This window comes from Nicotiana sylvestris, chromosome 4 (genome assembly GCF_000393655.2).
Source record: "Nicotiana sylvestris chromosome 4, ASM39365v2, whole genome shotgun sequence".
NCBI lineage: Eukaryota > Viridiplantae > Streptophyta > Magnoliopsida > Solanales > Solanaceae > Nicotiana > Nicotiana sylvestris.
Window position 1 is genome coordinate 86,029,181 of NC_091060.1, and position 23,769 is coordinate 86,052,949.

Below are 23,769 nucleotides of genomic sequence, written 5' to 3' on the forward strand. Positions count from 1 at the left end.
TACATGGCTATTACAGATGCTGTGAAAGAGGCAATTTGGCTTCAAGGATTGCTAAAGGAGCTTGGTGTTGAACAAAAAGGTATCACAATTTTTTGTGATAGTCAAAGTGCTATTCAATTAGCGAAGAACCAAGTTTATCATGCAAGGACGAAGCACATTGATGTTCGGTATCATTTCGTACGCGAAATCATAGAAGAAGGTGGAGTCACGGTGAAGAAAATTCATACTACAGAGAATCCTGCTGATATGCTGACAAAGGTGGTGACTGCGGTCAAGTTTCAACATTGTTTGGATTTGATCAACATTGTTGAACACTGAAGATTGAAGATGAAGACACAACCAAAATTTGTTATTGAGAGAGAATTGAAAATGTGGAATTTTGCCAAGGTGGAGATTTGTTGAAGTTTGGCAAAATGCCAAAGTCCCACATTGGTTGGGAGTTAAGTTTGGGGGGATTTTTCCCCTATAAAAGAAGGCCTAATGTTTAGGATTGAGACACACCTCTCATTTGCCTTCTCATCTGTTTAAGGCATTTGTATCTTCTCTCTTTAGTATTATTTCACTTGTATTTTTGGAGTGGAATAAAATATTGGTTGTGTCCGAGGAGTAGGCAAAATTAGCCGAACCTCGTAAATTCTGGTGTTCCCTTTATTATTGTTTTATTGTCTTATTTATTATTTGGTGGCTGTCATAATTTTTGGTATAGTAGTTGTGACTTATTCACACTATATACATTTGGCTTCCGCAACACAGATAACCACATGAAATCATCCTACCTAATGTCAAATTTAACCTTAAAATTGCATTTAGACCAATAAATCATTTAGCAACCAATTAATAATAAATGCAAGTGAAACAGAGATCGACTACACTGAAAATGATCGATTATCAAACAGAATTGAAGCTTACCTTTATGAAATCGCACCCAACTTATTTCTAATTCGGTATTGGGAGTGTGAGAGAAACAGAGACTTTACCTGGTAAACAGAAAGAGCTAGAAAATGGGGAGGAAAACTAACCAAGGGATGGATTTAGGATTTAAGTAATACGAGTGCAATATACAAGGCTGTATTTTTATAATTATGGGTTAAAAACTACTACTACTATTTAATTTAATGTATCCGCCTTTGGAGGATCTATATTTTCGGTAATCCGACAGATAAATTTATATAGTTGGGTATAAAAGCTGAATGACAGAATAATTAGAAGAGAGAAGTGGAAATCCCAAACTCCTACATTCTATTGTATAGGCTAAAATAACGATAAATGCAAATAAAAATGAAATTTTGAATCAAATCATTGTTGCCAATTCTTTTGTTCTTTTCGCCTTTTCTTTTGAGAGCTAATTATAGGGATAATCATTTAACAACCCAACAAAATTTTTCGTTGTGCCCTTGTAAAGAAGAAATATTCAAACATTTCTAGTATAATACTTTTTGAGCTAGTATATTTGACTTAACCCTATGTTGGTTTGAATTAAATTAACTGATTATCACAACAATTAAATCAATTTAATAATCAATATCAATGTTCGGCCAAGGTACAAAAAATTATATTTAACATTTAACAGTACATACATGTTACTAGTACTTCAAATCGATCAAATAATTTAACATTTATAAAAACATTACTATATATTAGAACTAGGTATTGATAGCCCGTGCCAATAGGGGCCCAATGGCCTAGAAACTAAAACTCTCTGTTTTCACATAAAATTGCAGATATAAAAATTGACGCATGGAAATGACCACCAAATCGGATAAAGAGGACAGCATATATTAATTGTTGGATATTATTTACATACGTAAATGAACAAAATGTCGACTCTTGAATGTTGCGCGATTCCGCGGTTGTAAAGTGATACATTCTCTACCTCCATGAGGGTACTATTCCTATATTGTAGGCATATTTATTTTTTTGTTCTTATAATAACGGTATCGAGTGAATATCTATCGCTCCCAGTCCATCAAGCATCAAGCAGCATATGGAAGTTTGAAACTATGCGGCCTTCTTGCTACCTTTCTTTTATTTTGTACTTCTCTTTTTCCAAGTTGGCATCTTCCTATAAAGTTACAGTCTGTTAAGCTCTTGGCTTCTAGACATGCAAAATGTCTCTCATATTGTGAAAATAAGAAAATATGAACAGATGGAATCTTACTAAATCTTCATCATGATGCATTCTCACACTCTGATAAGCATCAGATTATATTTAATAATCTCAATTCAATGGTGATCAAATGGATAACAGTTTAGAAAGCAATATAAATAGTGTTACAGACTTACAGTAACTATATATTTAGGAAATAGTATACTCAATTTCTTTTTTCTTATTTTGGTCCTTCTCATAGCAGATTTTTCTATGTGCATTTGGCATAAAATTATCTTGCAGAGGTATAAAAGTGCAAAGAGCTAAATTCAGATCTCACATTTGCACACAAATAAACATCTAGATTGAAGAGAGATTCTCATTTAAAGCTCTGTCATCATTGATAAGTTTTCGGTTGTGGTCCTCACGGCCATTAAAAGATGTTAAAAACTGAGGGTCAATGTTTTATCTTGGTTATTTTCTCTGTTTCCCCTATGTTTTCTTTCAAAAATTGATCTTTACTAAAGGGAAAAAGGAAGAAGAAAAGCGGAAACTGGGCCAGCTAAATGCTACAAACTGATGCAGAAACAACTGAAGCCTCAAATAAAGTTAGATAAACGGGTATATTTACTTTTATGCATGTGTGGTTTTACTTTAAAACTCTCATCGCTCCGCTACCATTTTATATGTCCTCCAACCAAATGTGGCGACTAAGATCGTTACTTGTTGTAACATCCTCTTGAATCACTAAAAGAAAATACTTATTTTTCGTCGTTAGAGAGAATAAACAGATGCACAGATTCAGGCACACTATAACTCTACAATTTTCCATCTATTCACTCTGATTCTCTCTTTGGCTGCTCTCTTCATTTTTTTCTTGCTTCAGTACTTCCAGTGAGTTTTTAAATTCTTGTGGTTTTTGTTTTCTCCACTTTCTATGCTCAGAATTCTTTCATAAATTTTGTTTTTCCTATATTTGAATTATTTTCAGCTCCTTGAACAGTGTATATTTAATTACAGAGAGTACCAAAAGCTACAACAACGACGACATATCCAGTGAGGGAGGGTAGTGTATACACAGATATTACCTCTACCTAGTGAATGTAAAAAGGCTATTTCCTACTGATACCTGCAATGCAAATATGATTTGTTTAACACTAGAAATTAAAGCACTTGCAAACATATATAAATTGAGACGTCATTGTGTAATAAGTACGTTAAAATCATCATGTAAATTTCACATGATTAGTGTAAACACAATGTGCAAATGTGTGTGCAAGTATTTACTAACATTATCAACAACCTATGAGACACAACAGAGATATTAAGTTTTAGATTCACTTTCAACTAAATCAAAATTTGGGTAGAATTTTTTAAACAAAAGCCAGTTAAGAGTTTGGAATGTTTCTGAGTTTTTAACTTAATCATAATATGTCCACTTCCTCTTCTAAATGACATCGCAAATACGAAATAGCAAAGTAGAGGCGTATCATTAAATAATCAGAATTTGAAAATACATACCAAAATTTGCTAAAATGCTCTGAAGCCACATGGATTCAAGCTGTTCACATTAGAAGTCGGCAGGATCATCTAAACTAAATTAGAATATTTGCAGTAACTTCTCTAGCGAGAGGATCAAAACACAGTTATCAAGTGATCAACTGAACTTATACACCTAATCTGAAAAAATCATGAAGTTTTTTTATGATTCAAAATGGACAGCCTCAAATGACTGAGTTTATACACTATAACAATTAACAATCTATCGAAGTCATGCTAAAATGGCTAAAATTCTTCTTTCAAGTGTCTATTTAAAGAAAAAATTAGGAACTAATCTTGTATCATTTTTTTTTTTTGGCAATCCGTTAGGCAAGCGCCTAGGGCTAGTTTTTTATTAACAAGAGAAAAGAAAAATACAACAATTAGGAAAAATACAAATAAGGGGGACAATAGCACCGGTATTGTTACCTATATGCCTTGGCTATATAATCACTCCTCTGCGCCTCACATTGCCTTATGATGGCAGCCTCATGTAGAGGATTCATGGGGTAGCTGCCGGCAAAGTCTCACGAGGGCATATAATCTCATAGCCTTGAGGGTATTTTCCAAAGGCATAGGACCAAGGCAACACTAACCGGGCTAAACCTTACCTTACTATTCCTATTGAGGCTTTAAGTAGCCTCACCTACTAGCATGCATGTAAAAAATAAGAGCTGGAAATTACCAAATATTCAATGATCATCACAGAGTTTATAACATACTCTGTGATGATATTACAAATGAGAATACTAATATAATGGTAGAATAAAATGATGAAGGAATTAAAATGTTGTCCCTTCTTGTCCGAACTTGTAATTTCTTCAATTTGTAACTCTTTTTCATCACAATCCCAATTCTTCAAGATGTATTCAAAATTCATGATTTCGTTTTTGAACGATTGAACTTTGTAGATGTAGTTGGGGCGGCCTTCTTTTGTTTGACAACTCTCATTGGGAGTCGCCTAACATTTAAAAAATCACTAACCTTGTCGTCCCAACTATTTTTCCTTGTATGAGATTTCCTATTTTTTCCGTTATGCATAGGTGACAAATCACCTTTTCTTGCTGCCTCTGCCCTGCATTGATTTAGAATATCATCTTCTTCACCTTCTTCATATGTATCTCTGCCCACAAGCACCTGATTTTGCAAGTCTTGAACATGTTCTTGAATTACCACACTGTTTCCATCCTGTCTATTAACCAACACTGCCTTGTTTTTGTGTTGTAATATGCTTTGCATTTTGTTCCTGCTATAATTCACTCGACCAGTGCTTAAAGCAGTAAGATTTAATGAGCTAGCAGGCTTTGAGCTTACCATTGCATCCAATAGCTTTCTTTCCGCTGGTGTAATAGTAGTAGTGGTTGTCATAATTTGTTGTTTCCCAGAAATTGTTGTTACTGTTGATGTGCAATCAGCAGTAGGTTTAATAACTGGATCATTTTGATTAAGCTGCTGCTCCATTGCATCGAAGATTGGATTATCTGTTACAATATGCTGCTGCCCAGATTTTATTGTAGCAGCTATTTGATCAGTTTCAGCTGGGACTAACTGCTTTGTATGTGTTGTTGCAGTTCGCTTCAAGCTTCCATTTGGAGAATTTCTGGGCAAAAATATTGGAGCGTTGATGTTCAATTTGCTCCTATGACTTGCTGCTGGTCCCTCATCATATTTTTCCATTGCTAGACAGTCAAGATCTTCACCTGCACTCTCTTGATCGACCTCCTGATCAGCTTCTTCAGATGAAAACCCTGCATGACCATCACCCCAACCCTCGTATTCGTCATCCTCTTCACGTTGTTGTAACCAAAATTTAGATTTGATCACTTTTGCTTGGATAAATTCATCATTGTTTCCAGTTGACAGAAAAATCTGCCCAGCTTCACCTTCAAAGTCGTCGTAGGTTTCAACTGATTGTGATGGAACATCAAATACAGAGGTATTTAATGTGACCAAAGAACCATTAGTTGCATGGTTCTTGGCATTGGTTGCTCGAGCATTAGCTGCAGCTTGCAAAGCACCAGTACCAACCTTGTCCTTGCCAAATTATGCAGATACCTCACCTCGATCAACAGCATCCTTTGGGCCTGATACTTGCGGAACATTAGACTGTTTCTGCTGTGTATTAACCTGTCCAGTAACTGAAGGGGACTTAGAAGCGGTCCTGAATTGACCAAAACCTTCAACACATTCTATTGCTGCTTTGTCCACTGGTTTAACAGGTGCAACAGCAGTTCCCTGAGCCAGAGTCCCCTGCTCAAATCCCTGCTCCCTTTCAGCTTGAGCATTTGGAAATTTAGCCTCTACATTGACAATCTGCTTTTCATGATCAGTAGCATCTTGCAATGCCCCTGTCACAGTTTCCATTTCGTTAGCTTGACCATTAACAACCTTTGATCCTGTTCGATTATCATCAGAAATTCCTTCAGCAGATTTCTGTTGGCCAGCATTAGCCTTATTTAATTCTCCATTAGCTGTTTCAGTCACATTACAGTTGCCAACTTCTTTTGCAACATCGTCCACCGACTGGCCAGATCTTTTGGCATTAAGGAAGTCCCTGGCATCTCTTTTTAATTTATCAACACTGGACATGTCATCGACCAAATTTTCGGCGTCGTCGATCTTATTCTTTAAAAGCAGTCGACACATTTCCTCTATGTGGCCTTGTCGTTTACAATAGATACAATAACCCGGGAGGTTATCATATATTACTTCTTGAAACACCTCGACAATCTTTCCAGATGCATTATCAACATACTGCAAACGTATACGCGTTGGCAGTTTGTCTAAGAGATCGAGAATAACCTTAACTCTAGCAGTGCTAGGTCGAGATTTCACCTGTGTTGCTTTGTCGATAGCGATTGGTTTACCCACTGCATTAGCTATTGACAACAGTGATTGTCGAGCAAATAATTCTGGAGACAAGTTTGGTAATGAAATCCAAACTGCAGCCTTTGATGTTTCTTCCTTAGGATTGTATCCAACTGTCCAAGGGAAGACCCTATACTGATGTTGTTCGCCACTGTGCGAAAAAGAATTTACTGCTCGGGCTAGTGCGTTGACAAAATCCTCTGGTTGATCCAATCTTAACAGTAGTTGACGTGGGGCAAGATGACCAATCAAGCAATGGCCTTTTATGCTTAGTATTTTTGGCAGTAAGCTTCTTAGAACCTGCAAATCTGGCGCTCTTGGAGATAACTTCAGCACAACTGCTTGATGCAATCCTTCTTCAACAGCAAAAGTTTGTCTTTCCTCCATTGTGAATTGAATTGTAGGTTCCCCATGAACAATTTGGACAGGTTTTAAGACCAGTTTTGTGGAGATTGAAGCAGAATTATTTGTAAGTAATTGAGAGGCGTAAGTTTGTTGAATCTTGTTGTTGGGTATATGCTCACTACGATTTGGATTGGGCTCTCCCATAGCTGGAAGCTGGGGAGAGACGATGGCAGCCATGGCTGCTCAAAACACAAATCCTGCGATCTACAGTAAACTTCACATTAATTCATGAAGATTTTCAAGGCTCCATTGGCGTGAAGAAGCAGATGAATTTAATAAAATTTCTGCGCGCTACAGTAATCGCGAAATGAAAATTAAGATATGGAAAAACTGGCTATTGATTTGAGGATGAAACCAACTGGGGATTGTTCGCAAAGAGAAGGGGGTTCTTTTGAGACCAATTTGGTGAATTTCCACTGCCGGAATATGGATTTATGGCCGGTGAACTGTTGCGTCGCTACTGTTCATCGCAGCTAGAGAGAGAAAGAAATTCAATGCTTTGTACAGAACGGTTTTTTTCATGTTCCTTGAGCCAATCTTGTATCATTCAAGAGGGCAACCACATCTTCATTATAAACTTGAATTTAATGCATTTAGCACATTCATATGAGGAATATGCGAACTGATTTCTCCAAGGCAATGAACATAATCATACTCACAATTAATTAAATCACTCTTTCTAAATCAGTAGCGGAAAATAATCATTAAACACATCACATAATCGAACTCTCAAGAAGCTGGAACTGTATAGAATACTTAGAGCCCAATTGACTATACTATCCACTTAATGATTTCTAACATGAATTAAACTACTTCAAGGGTAGAATTTGTATTAATGCAAGCCTTTGATTTTAGCGGTCCTTAAATATCGTATTATCAATCAAAATATGGTCCAAAGATAAAATCACTATTTGATAGGGTTTCTTCCTAAACCTATGAATTTTATAGGACCTTGACCCCAAGAACAAAAGACTTAGAGGCAGAGTTAAAACTTATAGCAGCAAGAAGAGAGAGTAAAATCTAAGTACAAAAGAGAAAAATTTTATCACAACGTTGAAGTTTTGTATCTGATGAAATAAAGACAGTGAATGCTTACACACTACAGCAAACAGTAATCCTCCTTTCATAATCCTATGAAAGGAACGAAGACCAGGAATGAGAAATTGATGACAAGGGTAGAGTTACTGCAGAAAAAGAATAACGGGAATCAAACTGAAGAAGATTACCTGAGCTAAAACCCAATAATTGAAGCCTTTATGTAGATGGTGCAAAAACTCGAATCTCGTTCCTGTTATTCAGACACAGATAAACAAAATCAGCAGTAGTTTACCGTGACAAAGCCATGAAAGAGCAGAACAGAGGAGATGAAATTGAAGAAAAGGAACACTGGAAGAGAACCGAAGAAGATAAAGAACTCCAAACTTTATTAAGCAATGTAAGGCTATACCCAAAATTTTCTTCTTCTTAAGTAGGCTTATCAGCCAGATCGGTGCTAGTATCGGGCTGAGATAGAGAAGCATTTAGGCTCTAAAAAAGAGAAGATCAACAATGGAAACTATTAAGCTTCTGGTAAAAGGGAAAAAAGAGAGATAAAGGGAGATACAAAAGATGAAATTTGAGGTTGAAAATGAATGGATTCTACAACCATTGAATAGCAAAACTAAAATGGATGGAGAGAACTCAAAAGGAAAAGAATTAAGGAAAAAGAACATATGTGCAAAATTAATTGCAGAAAGAACAAAAACAACAGATCTTGAGAGCAAGAAGAAGACGGTAGAAACATAAGGTATACTCTTTGAATTGAAAAAAGCAAGTTGTCAGACAGCTGTAATGAAATCAAATTCACACGTAGGGTTTGTGGAAACTTCTAGCGACACGTATATAAGGAGATACTTTTTTTTGATAAGGTGAAGATTTTATTAAAAACAGTATCAAGCTGATACCGTAAAAATACAAGGATACTGCTGGCTTAAAAACATTAAAATCCTAAGCGTTCTAGCATGTCCAGCATATCATGAAAATTCATAACATTTCCATCTTTCCAATAGTACAAATAATGTAAACAACTGTATTTTACATATTGCAGCTGCTCCTTCTTGCCTTCAAAACACCTATTATTTCTTTCTTTCCATATCGTCCAAGCTATGCTAAGAGGAATATCTCTCCAAAACTTCTTTAAGGATGCTTCTGGACATGCAGGTTCCCAACACTCTAATATATTCCTGAATTTCTTAGGACTTGCCCAAAGGATGCCAAAGTTAGCCGTGAACATGGACCACACCTGCCAAGTAAATTCACAATGCAAAAAAAGATGGCCCACGGATTCACAAGCTTTCTCACACAAGTAACACCTGCTGCACATTATCCAACCCCTTCTCATCAAATTTTCTTGAGTCAGACATGCTTCATGTGCTACTAGCCAACCAAAACATGCTACTTTTGTTGGGACTGTAGTCTTCCAAACCATCTTCCAAGGCCACTTTTGTGCTTGCACCGGCTGGGTAGCATTTAGTATTTTGTAGAGTGAACTAACAGTAAAAAAACCTTTTTACTAGCTTTCCAGAGTAGGCTGTCTTCTTTTTCTGGCGATAACACCACTGATTGTATCTTCTCAATAAATATATCAACCTCATGCATTTCTCTGTCGAAGAGATTCCTTCTAAACTGGAAGTCCCAACCTGTATCAGTAAATATATCAACTAAGAGGATTTTTGGATTATTGGCCAATCTGTACAGGTTGGGAAATTGAATTTTCAGCAGACCAGAACCATCCCAATTATCTTCCCAAAGTCTGATTTTTTCCCGTTGCCCACCCTCAAGCCAACATACATGTTAAATTTCTCCCATAGGTTACAAATCTGTCTCCAAACAGCTACCCCATACGGAGTTTTTACTTTTTTAGGTGCAAAGAAACCCTCTTTTCCATATATCACCTCCACCACTGCTTTCCAGGGAGCTTTTATCCCATCGTTTAACCTCCATAGCCATTTGCATAGCAAGTTTTGATTGTGAGCTCTAAGATTTCTAACTCCCAGACCCCCTTCTTTCTTATGTTTTGTCACAATGCTCCACTTTACTAAATGATATTTTCTCCTTTCTGTATCACCTTCCCACAAAAATTTCTTCCTAATTTTATCAATTTTCTTCTCCCCACTAGCTGGTATAGGAATTAGAGACATTAGATAGGTTGGTATTCCATTAAGAACACTGTTTACTATTGTCAATCTGCCCCCAAGTGATAAGTATTGCTGCTTCCAAGGAGCCAACTTTTTTTCACACTTGTCAATTACACCATTCCACACTGATTTGTCCTTGAATTTGCACCAAAAGGCAATCCCAAATAGGTAGTAGGAAACTTTTCAACCTTGCAACCCATGATATCAGTTAACGTATTAATATCACTGTCAACATTCAAAGAAAACATTGAACTCTTGGCCAGGTTTATTTTTAATCCCGTCACAGCTTCAAATGCCAGCAGAACCACCCTCAAGTGCAACACTTGATTTCTATCAGCCTCACACATCAACAAGGTATCATCAGCATAAAGACTATGAGAAATTTCTATACTATTTCTTGAATGACCCTTCATTTTAAAGCCTTTTATCCATCCACTTCTCACAGCAGTTTTAATCATCTGACTCAACACCTCCATTACTAGAAGAAACAAGTAGGAAGACAGAGGGTCTCCTTGCCTTAAACCTCTTCGAGAACTAAAATAACCTACTGGACTACCATTGATTAGTATTGAGAACTTTGTAGCGGAGACACAAAATTTTATCCATTGAATCCACTTACCCCCAAAATTCATCTTTTCCAGCAACTTCAGCAGACAAGGCCAATTGACATGATCATAGGCTTTTTCTAAGTCCAATTTGAACACCACACCAGGCAATTTTCTTTTCCAGTAGTAGTCTATACATTCATTTGCCAACAGTGATGCATCTGCAATTTGTCTACCTTTCAAAAAGGCATTCTGATTCTCAGAGACCAACTTGTTAATCACCAACTTCACTCTCTCAGTAAGGACTTTAGCTATCAACTTGTATATACTCCCAAGCAAACTAATAGGTCTGAATTCCTTGATGTTGGCAGCCCCTTTCTTCTTTGGCATCAAAGCAATGAAGGTTGAGTTAAAATTTCTGACAAATTCTCCTTCTCTGTGAAACACCTCAAATGTCTTCAGAACATCTTCTTTCACAATATGCCAGCATCTTTTGAAGAAACACATATTAAAGCCATCTGGACCAGGAGCCTTATCCCCTTCTACCATTTTAACTACTCTTGTTAACTCTATTTCATCAAAAGGTCTCTCCAACCACTCTTTCTCTTGGTCACTGATGCTAGCAAGTTCCGAACAATTCCATGAAGGTCTCCGGCTCTCTTTTTCTGAAAAAAGATCTTTATAGAACTCAAGTATGTGGTTTCTAATCAAATTTTTGTCATCTGTGAAGTCCCCATCTATTTCTAGCTTATCAATCCAATTATATCTCCTATTTGAATTTGCTATTTTGTGAAAAAATTTGGTGTTCTTATCCCCTTGCTTAATCCATAAAAATCTGGATTTTTGCCTCCACTGTATCTCTTCTACCTTAGCTATGTGATGCAACTCATTTATTCATGCATTTTTAGCAGGTTCTTCTACCTCTGTGTTACTATCATGATTATCATTTTGTTGCTCCATCTCCAATTGATGCAAGATCTGGTCTTTTCTTGTTCCCAGGTGCCCAAAAGTTTCTTTGTTCCACTTCTTTAAATCTTCTTTTAACTTTCTAAGCTTTTTTGCTAGAACCACATCTGGTCTTCCTTGAAAATCATACGAATTCCACCATTTCTCCACCGTGCTTATAAAATTAACATGTTCAAACCACATATTTTCGAACTTGAAATACCCTTTACTTCTCTCCCATTCCCCACACTCCAATAGTATTGGACAATGGTCTGATTCCACCCTAGGTAGCACGGTTTGTTTAATAGCTTTGAAGGAATTATCCTATTGACTTGAAATTAAAATCTATCTATTCTTGAGGCTGAATGTTTATTATTGCCTCTGAACCATGTGTACTGCCCACCATGTAAAGGAAGATCAATTAGCTCCATATCATCAATGAACCTTGAGAAATCTCTCATAGCCCTAGTATTTTTTGCCCTTCCAGTTCTTTCATCCTCAAACCTTGTGATATTAAAATCGCCTCCAACTACCCAAGGCCAATCTTCTAAACCTGCAACTGCCCCAAGTTCTTTCCATAGTTCTTTCCTCCTCTTTCTATCACAAGGCCCATATACCCCAGAGAAAGAAAATTTAAAATCAGAATTTTATCTTCCAAAAAAACACTTGCTGAATACTCCCCCACCAATTTCTCATTACAACTCCATCTCCTTTTATCCCACATAAGTAAGATTCCACCACTATTTCCTCTTGCTTTAAGCTCTAACCAGTCTGTCCATCTACCTCCCCCAGCCTGCCTCATCAAAGAACAATTGCACTGCTTTAGTTTTGTCTCGCTCAAACAAACAATATCAGTGTTCCACTTTTTTATCAGTGACTTCACTAGCATCCTTTTTTCTGCCTCGTTCAACCCTCTGACATTCCAGCATAAGATTTTAATCTTCATCTTCTATTTGTAATGGCCTTCCTTCCTCGATCTCTGCTTTCTGGCTCATCCCCATAATTAACCCCAAAATTCTTCAAACCCTCTATTTCCCGTTGATTCCTCTTATGTGGAGATGGGCTTTTGTTTTGTGGCTTAGGTCTTGCTAATCTACTCCTTTCAATTCTCATGAGAAGGTTCAGCAAGTCATTCTCCTGAACATCCGCCTTGACACCCAATTGACGACATAACTTTAGCATGTTCGATTTCACCCAGCGAGAAGCATCAATGAAGTTTAGTCTCTCCTGGATATTGCATGGGCCATTTTCGTACCATGGAAGCATTAATATCTGAGAAGGAGAATCAACTGCATGTATATTTTCCACTTCATTATATGGAATTTTACCCTCATCAAAAAAATTAATTACAGGACTAGAAGACTCTTGAACAATCATCTCCAAGTTTGGCTCTATTGGATGTACATTTGTTGTTGCACTCCCCTCTATGTTTTCTGTCATCTCTTCAAAAAATTCTTGACAACTGCTGCACTCTGCTGGTACAATTGCAAATTGTACATATATTCACTTTATAAGACATATATTCACTTTTCCTCAAGAGCGGGGATCAGGAAGACATATATTCACTTTATAAGAGCAACTGGGTCGGGTCTCCTGTTCTTTCTGATTAATAATCAGTCCTGTCTGAACACTTGGACTTAGTACACTCAATGGGCTTGTATTAATAGGGCCCACAGATAATTCAGATGCACCACCTATTTTAACTGGACCCTCCTTTTGTCCAACATCTCCTATTTTATGATCATTTCCAGGATTGGGCTTCTCAATGGGCCTGTAAATCTGAGCAACTTTTTTGGGCCTCTGTATTTTATCAATATATGAGCCTTTTCCTTAAAAATCCTTTTTCATATTATGACTTAGAACAACATGTTCGCTATCAGACTTCTTCATATTTATTCGAGGGTTTGCTCTACGAGGATCTCCATTTATTCTTTGGTCCCTTTGCAAATTTCCAACATCTCGCTTATTATGCCAGCTGTCACGTTTGCCACGCGTGCCTACTATTAATGAAAATTCTCCATTGGGAACCTGCGGCTTCTTCTGCTGCCATAATTGCGCTGCCTGTTCATATTCCCAGTCTCGCCGACGATCTCCAACAATTTTCCGATCAATTTTTTCAACCCAAGCACACTAAATCATCCACTACTAATTCTATATTTGCTGGTACTCTGACATCTGAATATCGAACACAGATTCTGGCCCATCTCATGTGCTTTCTTTCTCTGATATCTTCATCCATTTCAATGAATCCACCCAGCTTCTCCCCTATAGTTCAAAAGATATTATCTGACCATAGATGGGTTGGGAAGCCCAGAACTTTAATCCAGATGTAATTGGGGCACCAATTTTTTCGATGACACAGACTCACCGGCGACCACCATTCCAAATGTAGTTTGCAGTGATTAAGAGACCATCCACCCATTTTAATTTTTTCAGCTTCCTTTCTTGAAGGAAATTCAAATAAAAAGAGGACTCTATTTAACTCTTTAACTTTAACCCCTGCCGAAATCTTCCATGATTTTTCAGCCCACCTTAAGACCTCACTCTTACTGGGAATGGTCGAGTTTACACTCCCAAAATACCCAACCACGCATCTTTGCAGATACTCCACCCTAGACTTCGAGGAACTTTTGTCAATGACGATCACATTCTGTTCTTTTCTGACACATTCTACTACTTTAACTCCATCCTTGGGCCAGCTTTTGATTTCAGCAATCTCTGCATAGCTTTCATTCTTTTGCGGCACCTGATTGCAATTTTTGTTTTGGCTTACTTCTTTCTCCAAAAACTTTATCATCTTCTCAGCAACATCAGCCCATCCTGCATCAACGTCAATTTCTGGAATGATTATGGTTGACTTCTTCTTTCCTTTTTGTGAAACTATTCTGATATATATTCCATACACATTAAAATTTTGAAAGATAGAGTACAAATACAACTGATCCTCAATCTTCCACTTTCTAACAATATTTCCTTTCCCAATTGAAGCAAGTTTAAGGTATTTGCAAACCTCCAGAAGATTGATCCTATCAACAGTTAATCTGTTAACAAAATTCCTCCTTCTCTCAATAATCTCGTACCAATTGTCTCCATTTCCCCTAATTTCAAAAGATTTACCTCCCACAAAAAAGAAAGCATTCCTTGCCATGACGACTCAATCAGCTTTATAACAATCACCTTTCTCGTCGCCGTATAGCTAGGCTTAAGTTACTCAGTGATTGCAATAAGACTGAAAAAAGGGAAAGAAACTAATGGCAAGAGAAAAGTAGAAAAGAAAGAAAGAATGTATAAGGAGATACTTAAAAAGACTAAAACGCCCTAAAATAAAAGTTAATGACTTTAAACAACCATGTCAAAAAACTTGCTCTTCTATAATCTACTAGGTAGTGATAGCCCGTGCCAGCACGGGCCCAATATTGTAAAAGCCGAAATAGTTATTTCTATTTGTATTGCTTGAATGCATGATTCAATAAAATCGTAAAAAGAATAAGTACATGCGTTGAAGACAACATTACATATATGTTGCTTCATTTATCTACGTGCGTTTAGGAACAAAATATTTGCTCATATTGTATGGTTACCAAATGAATATTTTATTCACACCCATGGTAATACTGTCTACACATGCTATGTTGACAAACGGTCATGATGTTGGTAAGCACCTTTCTTGTATTGCCTGAAGAAACTCTGGTACCTAAATAGATAAGATGTGAGCAACTAAGCAAAGAGTAAGAGAATTGAAGTAGTTGATTGCAATTGACATGCCATTTTAGAAAATTATTTGTTATATACATCCATGTTTGTGCTTCATTACAGGTTCCAACAATGCAGTAGACTCGGCTTCACCATGCTTCAAAAAGATTAACTTCAGCTTGCCTTGGAAAGGCCTAAAATTCTGCTTGCTTAGGAAAGGCCTAAAATTCTGCTTGCTTAGGAAAGGCTAGCATTTGTACTTTTAGCCCTAATTGATTGCATTAAGAGAAACAAAAACTAACAGAACATTTTCCAACTTAAAAGAAGAAGAGAAAAGCATGGAGTACCAGAAAATTTCTTAGAGGGCAAGCATGACAGAACTAAAAGTGTTGCCTTTGAAAGGTAACCTCAGTCTTGATTACTAATATCACTTAGGCTATTGACAAATCTATACCAATTTATCCTAGTATTATAAGCAGAAAATAGTGCACATTTGGTGAGCTAGCAAATGGAGACGCCTTAAGAAGCTAAGCCCCAACAGATAGTCTAACGGCTAGAGGTACCAAAATGGCATCTTGAAAATTTATACTTATACCCTTTTGAATAATTTTGCATAAATGATAATAAGTTACTTACTATTGCTAACTTGGTGTTCATATTTTCGTTCATTTGTAAGTGCCTTAACTTTTAAAACTGACTAACACATATCAACACCTAGTGGTAAACATAAAAAAAAAAAAAAACTTCTTCTACTCTTAAGTCACTAATCATATACTCTAAGTAAAAGGCATGCTTCCTAAATTCCATCCCACAAAGTGCCTTGATGGAACTATAATTTTGACAACATAAACATTTGAAATGATGCACAATCCGTAGGAATGAATGTCCTATATGGAGATTTTAACATCTTCACCGCCTTCTACTATTATCTCAATTACTTTGGTTAGAATAGGATGGATATTTCAAGAAAGCATCTCTTCACAAACTAAATTCTTACGATATAATGTGTTAAGAAGAAATATGAGAGAATGAGGCCATGAAAAGTTGACAATGTTATATCAATCACATCTCTTTGTCTCTTTGTTTGTGTTCTGTGGACAATAATCTACCTTGGCATCACTAAGTCTATCGGATGTCACTGAATGGTGGAAAGAAAGAACACAAAGAAGCAAAATTTAGTTGCAGTGATACTTACTTGTCACTAGTGTCTAACAACTACATCAAACAATTTATCCTCGTCAGTTGTCCACTACTTGTAATATAAATAATAGGAGGAGGTTTGTATCAAACGTTAAACTACAAAGAATTTAATGGCGCGAAATAAGACCCAGTGCCCTCTAGTATACCTGGCTTTGGTAACTTTCTATTTTAGCAACAAGGGGATATGCGAATGAGAGGGTCATCTTACTGACTGAAGTACATGGCTCCACTCACCAAACCAATAGTTTTTTTCAGCTCTATCTGAAGCAAGTATTTCCGGCTACGAACTTAGACATTTAAGCCAAATAAGTAACATGAAAAAAGAAGGCATATCATCACTCATCAGACATCATAGGTACATAGTTCATACCTCAGACTTTTTGTATGACAGTTTAATTCTGTACTAATTAGTAGGCATCTGCTTGCTTAATTTGTGTACCATTTATTCTAGACCGAACTCACCTTTTTTTGAAGAGCTGTAGAAGAGATGGAGCAAGATCTCCAAGTTCTGGACCGGAGAATCTAACCAGATCGAAAGAGAATACTCTTCAAAAAATGAGTTTAAAACAACTGAAATTACTACCATTATCTGTACCTTAATCCTATCTGCTTTCAATCACACTCGTATATTTAACACACAATAATCGTTGAATTGCGAAATTAATAAGTATGAAGAGAACCCAAACTTTCATATTGTTAAACCAGCTAGTCAAGCATTATTTGAAATAATTCATACATAAAAGAACAATCTACAATAGCAATTTTTACCTTTTTTTGTTTGAGGGGCTATTTCTCTGTCTTTCTTCTCCACCTTAAGAGTTCTCTTTCATCAAAGGAACTTCTGTATGTATGGATATGGTGAAATAAGAGGGAAAAATGAAGTATTGAGAATGAAGAGGGAGAACAGCAGCTTCCATGAGTGAGAGAATCCGACCTTCTAGTATGTAATGGAGTAGCACATAGCCAGGAAATAAATCAATAGAGAAGCATCCAAGAGGAGTGCAACCGATGCAGTGACGTTTCAGCAGTTGAGGTTTGCATTTGATGGACACGTTGCATTAGGAAGGTGTAAAGTCCAAAATGCCCTTCGCTACAACTGTAATACCAATAAGCTAACAGCTCGAAACTCAAAAATGGTGACTCTAGTAAAGGATTTGAAATTTTCTCATCTTAACATGAAGATGCATCTGATGGTAAAAGTTTGAGCTTTTTTCAGTTTTTTCCTCTCAATTGTCCTGCACAAGTTGTTTATCATTTTATAGTACTATTTTTTGGTTTAAAGATCATATAGGTGGCCAGGAATAGGTGCTAGGACATACTGCTACAGGATATGATGAAATCAGGTAATATGCACTTAAAGAGGTGATTAACCATGGTTGATATTTTTTTTCTTTTCATATTTGCAGGAAAAAAAAAAGGAAAAGAATTTTTACCTGCTAGAAGTAGAGGAAACAAAGTTGAAATGAGCTTTAATTCCAAATGTTATATGCTTCCAATGGAAGCAAAAATCTGCAAAAACAAATTTAAGAGTAGGAGTTGTTATTTCCATAAAACAATTCAAGAATAATAAGTTGGTATGTGTTGGATAAATTGTAATAGTAGATATAGATTGAAAAGTATAATTAGGCATATTTTGAGTGTTGCAAGCAGGATGATGGTATTTGCTAATGGTATTTTTCTGTTGCAAAGATATAAAAGAAGAGCAGATGAATGAGATATCACGGATTTACGTCCCTCTCAAATACATTAAGGGAGGATCATCCTCCAATGAGTATGTTCAAGATTTTTGTAGTTGGCACGAATTGGATGCTTAGGATCTTTCATATGCAGCAAGATACCTATTTTACGTATTCAACTAAAGAGCAGTTGCACTTTGCACGGAAAGCGATATTACCAACCATGTTTTTCATACATGTTTTTTACTATTGACATAGCTATTGTCAAATTTTAAACTATAACTCTCAATAGTTACATTCCGACTTAAATAATAGATACATGTATTTGGAATCTTATAGTTGTTGCCAAATTTCAAAGCTGCAATTCATGAGAATTACTGGACAACTAAAGAAACCAAAAATCTGTAACCAAAACTTGAGTGAACGTGACAGCGCAACCAACAAATTAACCAAATAAGAGAGCAGCTCTAAATTCAAAGCTTTAAGTGAGAATCAAACTTGAGTAAAGAAAAAAAAGGACGGTGGTGAATAAATTTCTGATTTCACAACCAATATTCTACAGTTTTATACACATTCCTAAGTAAAATAAAATAAGAAATCCAACCTGCTAATCCAAGCCAGCGATAGCGGAGAAAGCATCTAAGCACTCAGCATAACATCAAGCTTCAGTATTCATCTTTCGACTCAAGTTAACAGAAATAATATTCTGAACACAATAAAAAGAATACATATGGGGATAATAAAAAGAGAATACTTCCGTTTTACTATCTGATAATTTACTAACACCACCATAGATAGAATTTTACCATAAATTGCAAGAAAATACACTTAACTCTCTAAATTGAATTACAGAGGAATTAAGCACAGTAACAGAAAGTTGATAAACCAACTGAGACGACGAACATGAAAATAGTGCACTTACCTTAGGAGATAGACTTCTTACACCTCTGCTGTTATGATCTGTATGAGCAACTTGCACTCGGTCCATTTCAAAAGTAAAACATGACTTAATTTTCACAAAAGAAAAAATTCTTTGCTTATTCAAAGATCCTTCAATTGAAGTCTTCAGAAAGAAAATTGATAATTTAGAAGCCATATGAAAAATATCACCAAACATATATTGGAACTATGATCAGGAATTAACTTCGATGATTCCTTAAATAGGAAGAAGGACAAACAAAATGAAGAACCCATGTACCTTCCAGGATCAATGCTATATTCCTAATAGAACTCATTTTGCTTCTTCACTTCCACCAGTGTGCTTTGGTGCAGCAAATTTTTTAAGCAATAGACAGTGAAGAAGAAACTCACTTGTGAATACATGAAAGTTCCTATGAAGATAATGGCAGCTCCAAGTGCATTGATGAGTCGAAGAGGTATTTGGAAGATTATGATGCAGGTAACAATGAAAGATATCCGCTTCATTGTATTTCTATGCTAAACAACAGGTGAGAAATCTCATCCAATGACATATAAAACAACTGGTTATATAAGTGATAGCATATGTCATATGTTGATACTCTATACGAAACCCAAAGACAAAAACTGTTATTAGGATAGTCATAAAATGTTTCGTGAAAAAACTTTTAATATAAACATCCAAGTAGGAAAACTGAATTTTAAGTAATTGAATTACTACGAACAATGAAACTAACCTGAATGAAATGTAGTCTGACTGGTTAGCAAAGACTATTTAGGATGTCAACTGTCCTATCACGAAGCTGCATGGTAAAAATACTCCTAGTTAATATAGAACATTATATAAGATGCTGCACTATATATACAAAGACAACTTTGAGGACATCAATCTTTGAATGGGTAGTAAAGATATACCATAAAAATACTAATTGTTCTGCAAAGGCATTCAGGAATTCTTTTGTTTCTTCTAGCAGTTGTACCCATTCATAGCAATGTAAAAGAAAGACAACGACTATCATATTAAACAGACACTGGAAAAGTAAATACACTAATTGCAACAGCGACAAAATGAGCTGAAGAACATCCTGAACAAATTTAAGCACATGCCGTAAGATTTCAACCATAAGAAGTTCTGTCGTTGGAATTTTTTTGTTGTTGAAGGTTAGTGGAAGAGGCAAACATGATAAAACGAACTGAAATCACATGAGTTTTTGGTTAATAAGCTAAGTAAAAAGGAAAAAGTCTACAAATAACTATAAATTGGAAAATATAACCACAAACCCTACGTGTGAAAGAATATAAGTTTGTATTAGAAAGGCAAAGAAGGTTAAGCATCGGAGCTGAGTAATGGATCTTTCTCTTGCCACTATTGACATAGCTGTTTTGAGCCCTAAGAGAAGAGCACTGATACATTGTCGTTGACAACCAGGTAATCAGGTTGTTACAACTGGCTCTTTTTTTCAAATCTCAGTACATGCACACTTTAGCCTTTGTTATCCAACTTTCACTTGCTTGCGGCAGAGTTTCAACCTGCCTTCCACCGAATATAAAAAACCTTAGAGCTTACACGCTCGTCTATCTGGTAGTTAAGTTGTCTCATGGCCCTTAAAAGTATATTGCATAGAGTGTGTAGCAGCATCTCATAATTGAGTAGGCATATTAAACAAAGGCAGCTTAATATAACTGCAATCTGAAGGTGGAGCATTTAGTAATAGCATATTAGAACATATTGCACAGTTATCCATATCGTGAACGTAGCAGTGTGAGAATTTTTTTAAACTCATATACTTACCTTGACAGAGTGAAAGCGCAGTTGGCAGAAGACGACGTTACCAATATTGCACAAAAATGACCAAATGAGTCCACCTAAACCTTGTTGTTCATCTGAATAGTGAAGAAATTCAACAAATATTTATATTAGACAGATAAATATGATTATAATCATAGCTAGCAAACCTTGGTCGTAAGATAATTTAAGAAATTAATTTACTTTCTTAGCAAATCTGAGATAAAGGCAATCTATTGGACATTACCTTGACTCCATCATAAGTTATCATAAGATGCGTTGAAGCTCTTTAGCTTTTAGCTTCCGTCTGAAAATGTAGCTTTGACAAACACACAAATATTATACAAATAACAAACTGAGGTAACTAAATCCCAAGGAAAAATGACCGCTTGTCTCACTTGTTAATTTGCACTTCTAATGTAGTGTAGCTGGTTGTTGCCCATGTATAGCCCGCGTACAATGATGTAGTTTATATAACATAAACTTTAAAGTGTTTAGTGATGTTCGATAATAAATACTTCATCTAAGAAATAAAATCTTGTTTATCAATATTTTAGTGGCAGTAAATTGTTAAACACGGCCACACACTTTTATAACTGAGCTAAAATTAAAATTATATAAATGATATATGTGTAATTCTTTTATTAAAGAGTAAGCGTTGACATCAATAGTATAAAGGAAAACATCATGCGGAAAACGTTGTAAACTTTTGAAAATGTACATGCACTCTAAGAATAAGATGTTGTTGCAAAACATTTGGAGGCCGCTCCAATATCCAAAAATTAATACTAATTGCCTTCACAAACATAGTCACACACTACTTACAACTATTTATGCAAAAAATGTGGAACAATTTGTTAAGGCAACAAACTATCTAAACCTTGTTAAAAGACCAGTCTCCTTGTTGAAATAGATTTTGGATCTTAGAATGCACAAAGCATTATCTCATTGCTGCTAATAGCAGCAAAGTACATGTCACCTAACTGAACAGCAAATCATGGATAGAACATAACATCATAGTCAACTATAGATGTTAGCAAAGAGGAAAGTTAGTAAGTTGGAAATCTAGAGGAGTATCTATACATAGTTAGCCTCTTCTTTCTATAACCACCCTATACCAATACTTTACTCAGTTCTCTAAGGCATCTGGTTTACAAGCTAATATGGGTAAAAATGCAGTATATTTTGGGGGAGTGAAACAAGATGTGAAATAACAAATTTTGAATTATCTTGGATTTGTATAAGGGGAGTTTCCTTTTAAATACTTAGGCATTCCTTTGTCCTTCAAGAAAATTGCATTGATCCAATGGCAACCCTTAATTGATAGAATCACAAGAAAGATATCTTCTTGGACTGCAAAAAAGCTTTCTTATGCCGGTCGTATACAGTTAGTCAAATCTGTTATCTTTGGGATTCAAGCATATTGGGCTCAGCTGTTTATTCTGCCTTCCAAAGTGTTAAAGATGATAGATGCTATGTGTAGAAGCTACATATGGTCTGGTACTAATACTATTACCAGAAAGAGCTATGTGGCATGGGACAGAATGTGTACTCCAAAGTCGACTAGAGGTATGAATATCATTAACTTGCTGATCTGGAACAAAGCTGCAATTGCTAAGGTATGCTGGGATTTAGCTCATAAAGAAGACAAGTTGTGGATTAGGTGGATCAATGCCTACTACATCAAACATCAACAGATTCAGACTATGCCTATCCCAAAACAAGCTTGTTGGATAGTTCGAAGAATAATTGTTGCCAGAGATGTCCTACAACAAACTCAGTGCTCAAGAGGTGACAAAGAGACTATCAAACATATATATCTGCAACTACTGGGAAACTTACCAAGAATGAGTTGGAAGAGCTTAGTATTTCGGAATTCTGCTAGACCAAAGGCTATCTTCAGCCTATGGTTAATGTTACATGGAAGATTGCCTACAGAGATAGAATAGTAAACTAGGGAGTGACCACTGATCAATGTTGTGTCTTATGTCAGGGACAACTAGAAACAAGAGATCATCTGTTTCTGCATTGTCCTTATACAACAGAGCTATGGAGTAGAATATGGAAATGGATTCAGGAGGATCAAGGAAGCTACAACAATTGGCAACATCATCTGCAATGGATCATGAAGAAAGCAAAAGGGAAATCCAAACAGGCCAGTATTTGTATATTGATATTCATAGAAACATCCTATGCAATATGGCTGGAAAGAAATAATCGTATCTTTGAAAAAAGATATCGTCAATGTGATAGTATAGTTCGAGAGATAGCCTATATTTGTGATGTTAGAGTGGAACCTAAAGCTTGAAGTCAATTACAGAATTACTTATTAGTATAGAGAGTAGCAGCTTGTATAGTCCTTTGAAGTAGATTAAGGATACTATGTTTTAGTTGAGATAATCAGCAGAGTTTGATGCTCATTATAGTTTGTAATGATCTCACTTTGGTGATTAATATAAAGGAAATTAATTACCAAAAAAAATCTATACATAGTTAGCCATATTTTTCAGGAAAAATAATCTTTCATATAGAAAGGGTTTCAATTGGGTAGAAACTGAAAAAATAATAAGATATAATATCTTAAATTTAATTTATGCATGCACATACTTTAAGTCCAATAAAAAAACCTTGAATTTATCACAGAAGTACTTACTATTTGGCATGCTAAACGTGTGACTTCTTGAGGCTCTGCACCCAGATCAAGAATTATAAATGGTTGCGACAAAGTAGAAAGCAGACCAAGCAATGAACTGTTATGATCTTTGTTATGGTTGTGGGCCAATTTTCCTGCAATATGTTTATACAAGTAGAGAATTTAGACCATAAAATTGTCAAGAAAACTAAACAATTAGAGTAGAATACTATTTGATTATCTGGTTATGGTTTCCAAGTACCAAAAATAGTATATTTTGTTTTATCTTTTTTAGTATTG

General features: G+C 35.9%; 1 protein-coding gene across 47 annotated transcripts in view; it reads right to left on the reverse strand.

Annotated features, from left to right (window-relative positions):
- Window positions 1-1,755: 1,755 nt before the first annotated feature.
- LOC104225549 (uncharacterized) overlaps window positions 1,756-23,769 on the reverse strand; it is a 31,680-nt gene continuing 9,666 nt past the window's right edge. For 7 of the 47 annotated variants that reach the window (XR_011406796.1, XR_011406797.1, XR_011406812.1 and 4 more), the window contains 8 exons: window positions 21,085-23,624; window positions 20,844-20,935; window positions 17,891-19,854; window positions 17,392-17,553; window positions 17,226-17,298; window positions 8,125-8,186; window positions 3,175-3,215; window positions 1,756-2,062 (listed from right to left, as the gene is read on the reverse strand). The gene's annotated coding sequence lies outside the window, so the exon portion shown is untranslated. Of the gene's footprint in view, window positions 2,063-3,174; window positions 3,216-3,607; window positions 3,767-7,994; window positions 8,030-8,124; window positions 8,187-8,345; window positions 8,426-15,145; window positions 15,259-16,919; window positions 16,980-17,225; window positions 17,299-17,391; window positions 17,554-17,890; window positions 19,855-20,843; window positions 20,936-21,084; window positions 23,625-23,769 lie in introns of those variants that run through there. The other 40 variants (XR_011406834.1, XR_011406828.1, XR_011406835.1 and 37 more) reach the window with 40 other exon arrangements.